The sequence below is a fragment of the Ceratotherium simum genome, chromosome X (assembly GCF_057802395.1).
Source record: "Ceratotherium simum simum isolate JZ-2026a chromosome X, ASM5780239v1, whole genome shotgun sequence".
Classification (NCBI taxonomy): domain Eukaryota; kingdom Metazoa; phylum Chordata; class Mammalia; order Perissodactyla; family Rhinocerotidae; genus Ceratotherium; species Ceratotherium simum.
In genome coordinates, this window is record NC_141940.1 from 44,387,112 (window position 1) to 44,395,494 (window position 8,383).

Here is an 8,383-nt window from a genome sequence, read left to right on the forward strand (position 1 = left end):
TGTGTGCTTTGTTCCACACAAAGATTCTTCTTTCTGCTTCTCTATTTGTCTCTATCCTGTCCCATATTACTACCAGCACATACTGATTCTCTTCCTATTCCTCCTTTTAATTCGCACAGGCTGTGAGGAATTGGAAATGAATCTGACTTGGTCCTCAAATGGTCAAGTGTAGGAAATAAGACATATAAACAAAAAAAAAGTCTAACTTAAGGGAGAAAATGATTCGTACCTTGTGTGGGACACAGAAATCATGCTTGAGAGGTCACAGAGGAGGAAGTGTCCGCCTTAAGTTGGAGGGATTTAGGATGTATTTTGGAAGAGATGCTTTTGAGCTAAGGTGAGAGAGAAGATTTGGACACACGGAGTAGTGTGCAGGATGCTTTTGGGGTTGTGGGAAATCAAAATTGGCCACCCTGAAATATATCTCTTTACCTTGATTATTTTCTCTGACAGACATTTGACCTCCCGCAAACTGCCTAAAGGAATTTAACTCTGGGTATAGACAGACTGGCAGGGTCCTCGCTATGCCCATTCTTAACAAAGTTCTGTTTACCAAACATTTACATTTGTAAAGATATCTCCCTCTGTGTAGTGGGAAGAGCGGGGGATGACCTTATCTGTGAAAACTCTTATCAGGATGGAAGAAGAAGACTTAAATGTATGTACTCTTGATTACTATAATTCCTATCTCTCCAGCCACATTCTCTATAGGGGGCCCTGCAAAGCATTAATCTGACAAACATTTACATTTCTCTCTTCATGTAAATTGTCTTCTTCCGCTCTGAAATCCCAAAACACCACCCACCCCCAACATCCTCCTTTGTCTTTAGCTGAAGATAGTATTTAAGATGAGAATCTCTGCTATTGTGTTGAGAAACTCAGTTTCCCTGGTTTCTCCCATGTATACATGTTATTAAACTTGGTATTATTTTCTCCTGCTAACCTGTCTTTTAATTGTTTGGCCAGCCAGAAGAACCTTAAGGGAAAGGGCAGAAGGGGATTCTCCCTCTTCCCCAACAGGGTGGAACAACTCTTCTGTGGTCTTCCCTAGGGATCTTGCTAGATACCAAGCTGTGGCTTTTTGCCACCAGGAATACTCGTTTCCTGGTTCTCAAAGCCACACACAGGCCCTTCCAGGAGGATTCAGGGGGGAAACATTATTTTTCTTGGGCAGAGATATAAGCTTTAAAAACATGTGGGAAATACCAGGATTCCAGCATGAAAGGGAAATTGTTGGCTCGTGGAGGACAAGGTCCATGCCTGATATTTCTATCCCACATGTTTTTTAACACAGTGCCAGGCACAGAGCAGACACTCAGTGAATGTTTCCTAATTTGATTTATTGAATTGAACTCCAATTGGGTAAGTGTACAGGTCCTCAACTTTGTAGGTACAAATCCCAGGAGGCACAAATAGAAAGGCTTTGGATATACATTTTTACTTCCATTTATGTGAAATGATGTGTGCAGAATGTTAGCATTTGAAGCAAGCCTTGAAATGGCAAAAAATTGCAAACAACCTAAATGTCCGTCACTAGGAGACTAGTTAAATAGATAATGGTGTATCCATACAATGGAATTCTATACAGCTATTAAAAACAGAATTAAGAACTCTTTATGTGCCGATACAGAATGACCTCTTAAGATACATTTTTAAGTAAAAAGAAAAAAATTAAGGTGGTTAGTTCACATTTATGTAAAAAAAAGGAAAATATGTGCTTATATATACAATAAAATATCTTTGGAAGTATACAAAAGAACCTGTTAACATTGATTACCTTTGGAGAAGGGAACCAAGTGGCTACTAGACAGAGGTGGGAGAATTCCCTCCATTCCTTTAGGATTTTTCCCTATTTTCCTTCTTTTTCTATTTATTTATTTTTTTGTGTGAGAAAGATTAGCCCTGAGCTAACATCCGATGCCAATCCTCCTCTTTTTGCTGAGGAAGACTGGCCCTGGGCTAACGTCCGTGCCCATCTTCCTCCACTTTATATGGGACACCACCACAGCATGGCCTGACAAGTAGTGCGTCAGTGCGTGCCCGGGATCCAAACCTGTGAACCCCGGGCCACCGAAGTGGAACCTGTGAACTTAACCACTACACCACCGGGTCGGCCCCTATTTTCCCTCTTTTTAAAATTGAGAAATATAATATACCTACAAAAAAGTGCATAAAACATATGTGTAAAATATAGTGAATTATTATAAAGCAAATCCTCATATAATTGCTGCTCGGGTTGAGAAATAGAATAATTACCCACACCCACAAAAGCCCTGTATCGCCAATAGGAGATTTAGTTTTTACTGAATATCCTTTTGTACGTTTTGAATTTTGAACCATGTAAATATATTAGCTATTTAACAGCTACTTCCTCCCTCCCTCCCCACTTCTCACCAAAATGCCATGGACGTCTTCAACTGTTTCATGGAAAGATTGGTATAGCAGCTTTTCTATAGCCAAATAAATAATAGCAGTTAAAACTTACTGTATTCCATGTTTTACATGTATTAACTAATCACTCTACATACTGATTAGTCTGCATATCAAGTCATTTAATCCTCACGACAACCCTATGAAGTAATTACTATCGTTGTCTTCCTTGTGCAGATAAGAACATGGAGGCACAGAGGCAGTAAATAACTTGTTCAAAGTGATATTGTGAATATGAGATGAGGAGGTGGAATGCATATCCAGGCAGATGTGTCCCAGAATACAAGTTCTTCACTGTTACACTACTATGCCTCTGTAAATTCTAGAACCCAGGCTCTGAGGCATTGCAGTGACCCCTGGCAAGTAGAGAAGATTTTGGCTATGGGCCACCAGGTGGGAGCCCAAGCAATGATAGTCATGCTGTTACCCAGCCAAAGACACAGTAATTAAGAACAGAGAGGATGCAGTGGGTCTGAGGTCACCCACCCAGCAAACCCTACAGAGCATTTAAATGACTTTCCTAGGACATGTGAGAAGTAAAATTCTTGGTTAACTTTCCCAGTCTGACCTCGGACCTTCCCCAGTGCCTCAGAGCTCAGTAAATATTTTTTGAACAAATGAATAAGCTCTTTCCACCTATAAACTGGAGAAGTCTAGGAACCTATCCTACAGAAATACTCGCAGAAGTGCATGAGGATTCTGCTGCAATATTGTTTGCAATAGCAAAACTCTGCAATCAACTCAAATGTCCACCAGCAGGGGACTGGTTAAGTGGACTATGTCAGAGAGGTGGCACAGCATGACAGTTAAGGGGGTGGGCTCTGTGCCAGGACACTTGGGTTTGTAGCCCGGCTCTGCCACTTACCAGCACAGGTTTGGACAAGCTCCCTGATCTTACCGTGCTTCAGTCCCCGTATCTGTAAAACAGCAATAACAAAAAGACCTATCTCATTGCCATGTTGCAAGGAGCTAATTCCTAGTTGGTGACATCTGTAAGTAATCAGATCTTATCTATTATTGCAGCTACTCACACAATGGAATATTATGTAGCTGTTAAAAGAAAGAGGTAGATCTGTATGCACTGATTTGAACAGATATCAAAGATATATATTTTAGGTAAAAGAAAACAAGTATTAGAATAATGTGGTAGAACTCCAATTTTGTAAAAACCTTCTAAAAAATCTACATGTGTGTATGCACAGAAAGAAAGCCTGCAAGGATACACAAAACTGTTCAGCAACATTACTTCTGGAGAGTTGTATGAGGGAGATTCTCCTTTTGACTTTATATACTTTGTGTATATATATACATTATTTTTTATAACAAGCATTTATTGTTCTTGGACGAAAAAAATAAAGAAATAGGGAAAACTTTTAAATCATGATAGCCTCGGAAAAGAACAGGGCAGTGGGAAGAAGACTCTCTTCCCTTGGGCTATAGATTCCTCTCTCCAATCCAAGATAACCCGGCACGATGGCTCTCCCTCTCCCAGCACTGCCTTTCTACCTGACAGCACAACACTAAGAGACAAGACACACATTTCATTGGTACCGAAACTTGTTATGTGTTCCTAAAATAATTCCTGCAATGTAGCCAAAAACCAAAGTTCTGCTTCAGATCCTCTCACTTAATGAATAAATCATGGAAACTCACATTGTCAAACTGGAAGGGACTTTAGAGATTATCTAGGCCACCCCCCTCATTTACAAACGGAACAATGAAATATGTTCCTGAGAAGTTAGCTGTCAAGTAATTTTGAGAAATAAAATTTATTTTCCAGTGAAAAAATCAGAGATGCATCCTCATGGGGAGAATTTAATTCTAAGACCCAATTAATGCAACACACCTGAAACCTTTATACACTGCTGGTGGGAGTATAAGTCAGTAAACCATTTTGGAGAGTGATTTGACAATGTCTCTGCAAGGTGAAGATTCTCATATCCTGTGATGGGACAATTCCCCCCTAGGTATACATGCGATAGCAACAGTCAAATAAGAATATCTAGACAAGAATTATCATAGTAGCCCTAACTGTGAGCCAAACACTGGAAACAACCTAAAAATGTCTATAAACAGCAGAATGGATAAATAAATCATGGCGTATTCATTAAATGGAATGCTATACAACAGTGAAAAATGAATGAACTAGAGCCACATGTCACAACATGGATGAATTTCACAAATATAACATTGAATAGAAAAAACAAATTGGAGAAGAATACATATCATTGATAGAAAATTTTAAAACACATAAAGCAGTAGTATATGCTGTTTAAAGACACATACATGTGTTAGTAAAAGGATAAATAAACGCATGAGAATAATAAACACCAAATCCAGGAGAGTGGCTCCTTTGGAGGTGGGAAGGGAAGGAGGGAGTTTAATCACAGACGGATAGACAGAGGGTTTCAACTCTACTGGTGACATTTTTTCTTAATCCTGATTTTCCTTATATTATTCTTTATACCTCTTTGAATGTATAAAAATTTTCATAACACATTGTTTAAAAGAATGCAACAAATCCCATGCTGAAAGGAAAATTCATAATTTTCAGATATAACAAAATACTAAAAGAAATGTATAAGATACAAATGCTATGCTCAAAATGACAGGATTATTCCTTAAACCTGCTTCATTTTCCTGGGACTAGTGTCACGGGAGAGAACCTGCTCGAGAAGCAGCAATTGGGCACAGTGGACTGAGAGTCAGGAGATAAGGGTTTCACTCTCTCAGATATTCATTGGCTATGGGAAGGAGAACAATTTGATTAACTTCTCAATTTTTTCACATTTAAGAATGTGGCATTGGAGTGGATTATCTTACAAGTTTTTTCCATGTGACAATTTCTTCTAGCTTTTTTTTTTTTGTTTTTTGAGCAGCAATTCCCAAAACTGTGTCTGCAAGATGCTAAAGTGTTTTCCATGTAGAAAAGTGTTCCCTGATCAAATCAGTTTGGGATATTCTGGGTTAAACAAAATTAAACAGATTTATTTTCAGCAGTACTTCTCAGAGCCTTTAATATACTTATACACGTTGTGACTCTCCAAGAAGAGAATTCAATTATGGAGCATTTTCAAAAAATTATTGAACTGTAGAATGTTCCCCACCACCACTACCACCACTCCTTATTTTAAAGCATAATCTATCACCATTCTCTCAGAACAATGTTCTGTGGAACACCAGTTTGGTAAATGCTGTCCCAGAAAGATTTATCTCACCGGCTGTTTCGCTGTTTCAGTTGCTGACGTGTGTTTAGAATCCTTTGTAAGAGAGGAATGTGGTTTCATGGTGTAACTTCGACAGAGTGGGTTTCCTCTGAGTGAGCATCCCTGGCAAGTTTAGAAGGATATCTTCTTGAGCTTCATTAGTGAGAGCCCATCCTATCTGGCACTGTGGCAGATTTAACATCAGAAACTTCTGAGTATCTGTGGTTAAAAGTCCTGCATCCCAGATGTGCGCTCTGCATCTGGCTCTTGGGCCTTTGCTAAGTTTGCTGCTTCAAGCCACACTCTCCTCCTTTGGGTGATTGCGGAGCTGAAGGGGCCTCTGGCCTGGAGCTCAGAGCTACTTAGCAAAGGCAGAATGCCTGGGGGAATAACTCTCACAGGAAGAGGAGCACTTTCCATGTGCCTTCATCCCCTAGCAATAGTTCAAAGGAAGCAGGACTGCAGGGCAGACGGTGGCCAACCCAGGAAAAGAGGGGTTCAGTTTTCTTTCAGGGACAGGACACTTACAACTTCCATCTACAGCACTGCCTTTTCAGGGGGTCTCCTTAGAAGGCCCCAAGGTTCTCTGGAACCATCTCCCCACCCAAATTCCAGAGGGAAAATCTCCTGAGGTTTGTGGCTCCACAGGGCCTTTTTAAAAGGTGATTTACCTGAGGGTAAATCTGGAAACAAGTATTCCTTTGGAAAAGTCAAAAGCTAAGGTAAACTAAACATAGAGCTTTTTAAAGGCTTTTGTTCTTTTGAACAATCAAAAAGAAAACATAAGACAAAAGTATGTTCTTTTCCAGACAGCATGCACCATGCTCTCAATGGAAGCAGGCAGCTGCTACTGCTGCCGTCCCTCCTTCTCCACTCCACCCCAGCCCAGCTACCTGCTTGGACCCAACACCATGAGGCCTGGCTCTACCTGCCTGCCAAAGGCAGGATAAGCCTTAACTACCCACAGAGTCTCAGGCGCACTTACCAGGCTGGGGCGTTGGGCCTGATGCTGGGGAAAGGTAAGGAGAGCAGAAGGAATAGGGTGTTTGACTCTAGGAGAGGGAAGCCCGATTTCAAAGCACTCCAAGCTATGCTCTCAGGAGTAGAAAGGTGCCTACTGATTAAAGGGCGTAGAAGAGAAACCAAGGGAAGAAGCAATGGGGAAATGGAACAGGGAAGACAGATTGAGCCAGGAAGTGAATGCAGAGATTAGGATGCGCCTTCAGCCCCAGGCTTCTAGGTCAGAGCCCAGCTTACTCCAGGGAAGTGCTTCTGTGTCCTGTCTGCTGGCCAGACACTCATTTGTTCAGGGAATCTGCTCTGAGGTCCCACGTTTCCTCTCTGTTCCTTTTCCAGCCAATGCTTTCCACACTCCTTCCCTTCCCTCCCACCAGGAAATCCACCCATGGACAAAAAGCATGTCATTGAGAACACACATAAATAAATAAACAAACAAACAAATAATACCCCTCTCCTCTCAAAGAAGCAAACTGTGGACCTTCCTCTTCTTCATTAGTTGCTCAAATTGGCTTGAGTTTCTATTTCTGGGCATCTTTTTTTTTTGTTTTTTTGTTTTTTTTATCTCTATGAATCCAAGCGGTGGCTACTTCACTGGGGGCATTTTTTTAATGCAAGTTTTCCCCCAAAGGCACATGCAGGCAGTAGGCAGGCAGGCACATACACACACACACACACACACACACAAACAGAGTGCCCTCAGTCATTTCCCCTCAGCTAGCCAAAAAAGGGCGAGGCTTGGAAATCATTTCTCTGTGGCCTACCTTCTGATTCCGTCAGGTCTAAGGAGCAGGCGGCAACTGGGAGCTGGGAGGCCGAGGCTGGGCTGCCTTTGTGAATCAGCAAAGAAGTCCCTGAGACAGGGATGCCGACAGCTGCTGTACGCACACTCTCCCTCCGTCTCTCCCACCTCACTGCCCTCCTTCTCCTTCTCCTCCTCCTCCCCTCTCTCGAGCGGCTCTGTGTTGCTATGCAATCATATCACCAGGACCAACAGCATCACTCTGACCTCAGGCAAAGATACCCTTGACTGGGCAAATGCAGAACGAGCAAGGACAGTTTTTGTAAAACTACCAGAGCCTTGGCGGCTCTCAGAGATTTCAATTCATTAGAAGCAGAGGAGAGCGGAAGAGGCTGAGAGGCAGAGGGGGAGAGGGGGAGAGGCTTCCACTGGGGAGGAGGAGACAAAAGAGGCCTGGAGATCAATACAAGCTGCTGAGTGAGAGCCTGGGCCCCAACTTCCACAGATCTAGCCCAGAGCCAAAGCCAACTTCAGAGCCAGCAGCTGGCAGGGCCCCTCAGTAGCCAGTCCAGGATTCAGTTTCTGTGTTGGAGGTTGAAACACTCTGCTCTAGAATCGTCACTGGTACCCAAGGTACAGTCTTGGGCTCAGGGCAGTCTGCCCATCACCCCTAAGTTCACCCCTCTTAGATCTACATGTAGAAAAAGCTTCAACAATGAGGGAAACAAAATGGATCTTGAATGACTGGAGAAATTACAGCTCCTTCATGCCTCCGCTCAGCAACTACCCCAGTCACTCTCCCTCCTTCTGTCCATACCAGCCCTTACTCTTTTAACTATCAGCCTGTTAAAGTGTTTAACTAACACCCTGGGTATGAGCTCCAAACACGCTAGGAGAACCCACTAAAGGGATGGAGGGAATTATACCCCTTTATAGAGTGCCCAGCACACAGTAGGTTACTCAATAAATATTTGTTGAATGAGTAAAT

At 42.2% G+C, this 8,383-nt stretch overlaps 1 protein-coding gene across 4 annotated transcripts in view; it reads right to left on the reverse strand.

Moving 5' to 3' along the window:
- The window catches only part of DRP2 (dystrophin related protein 2), a 40,748-nt gene extending 32,931 nt beyond the window's left edge, over positions 1–7,817 (reverse strand). Inside the window, exons 1-3 of one of the 4 annotated variants that reach the window (XM_087427255.1) lie at positions 7,418–7,817; positions 5,649–5,759; positions 3,296–3,347 (exon numbers count right to left, since the gene is read on the reverse strand). The gene's annotated coding sequence lies outside the window, so the exon portion shown is untranslated. Of the gene's footprint in view, positions 1–2,394; positions 2,470–3,295; positions 3,348–5,648; positions 5,760–7,417 lie in introns of those variants that run through there. The other 3 variants (XM_087427254.1, XM_014795712.2, XM_087427256.1) reach the window with 3 other exon arrangements.
- Between the last annotated feature and the right edge of the window lie 566 nt (positions 7,818–8,383).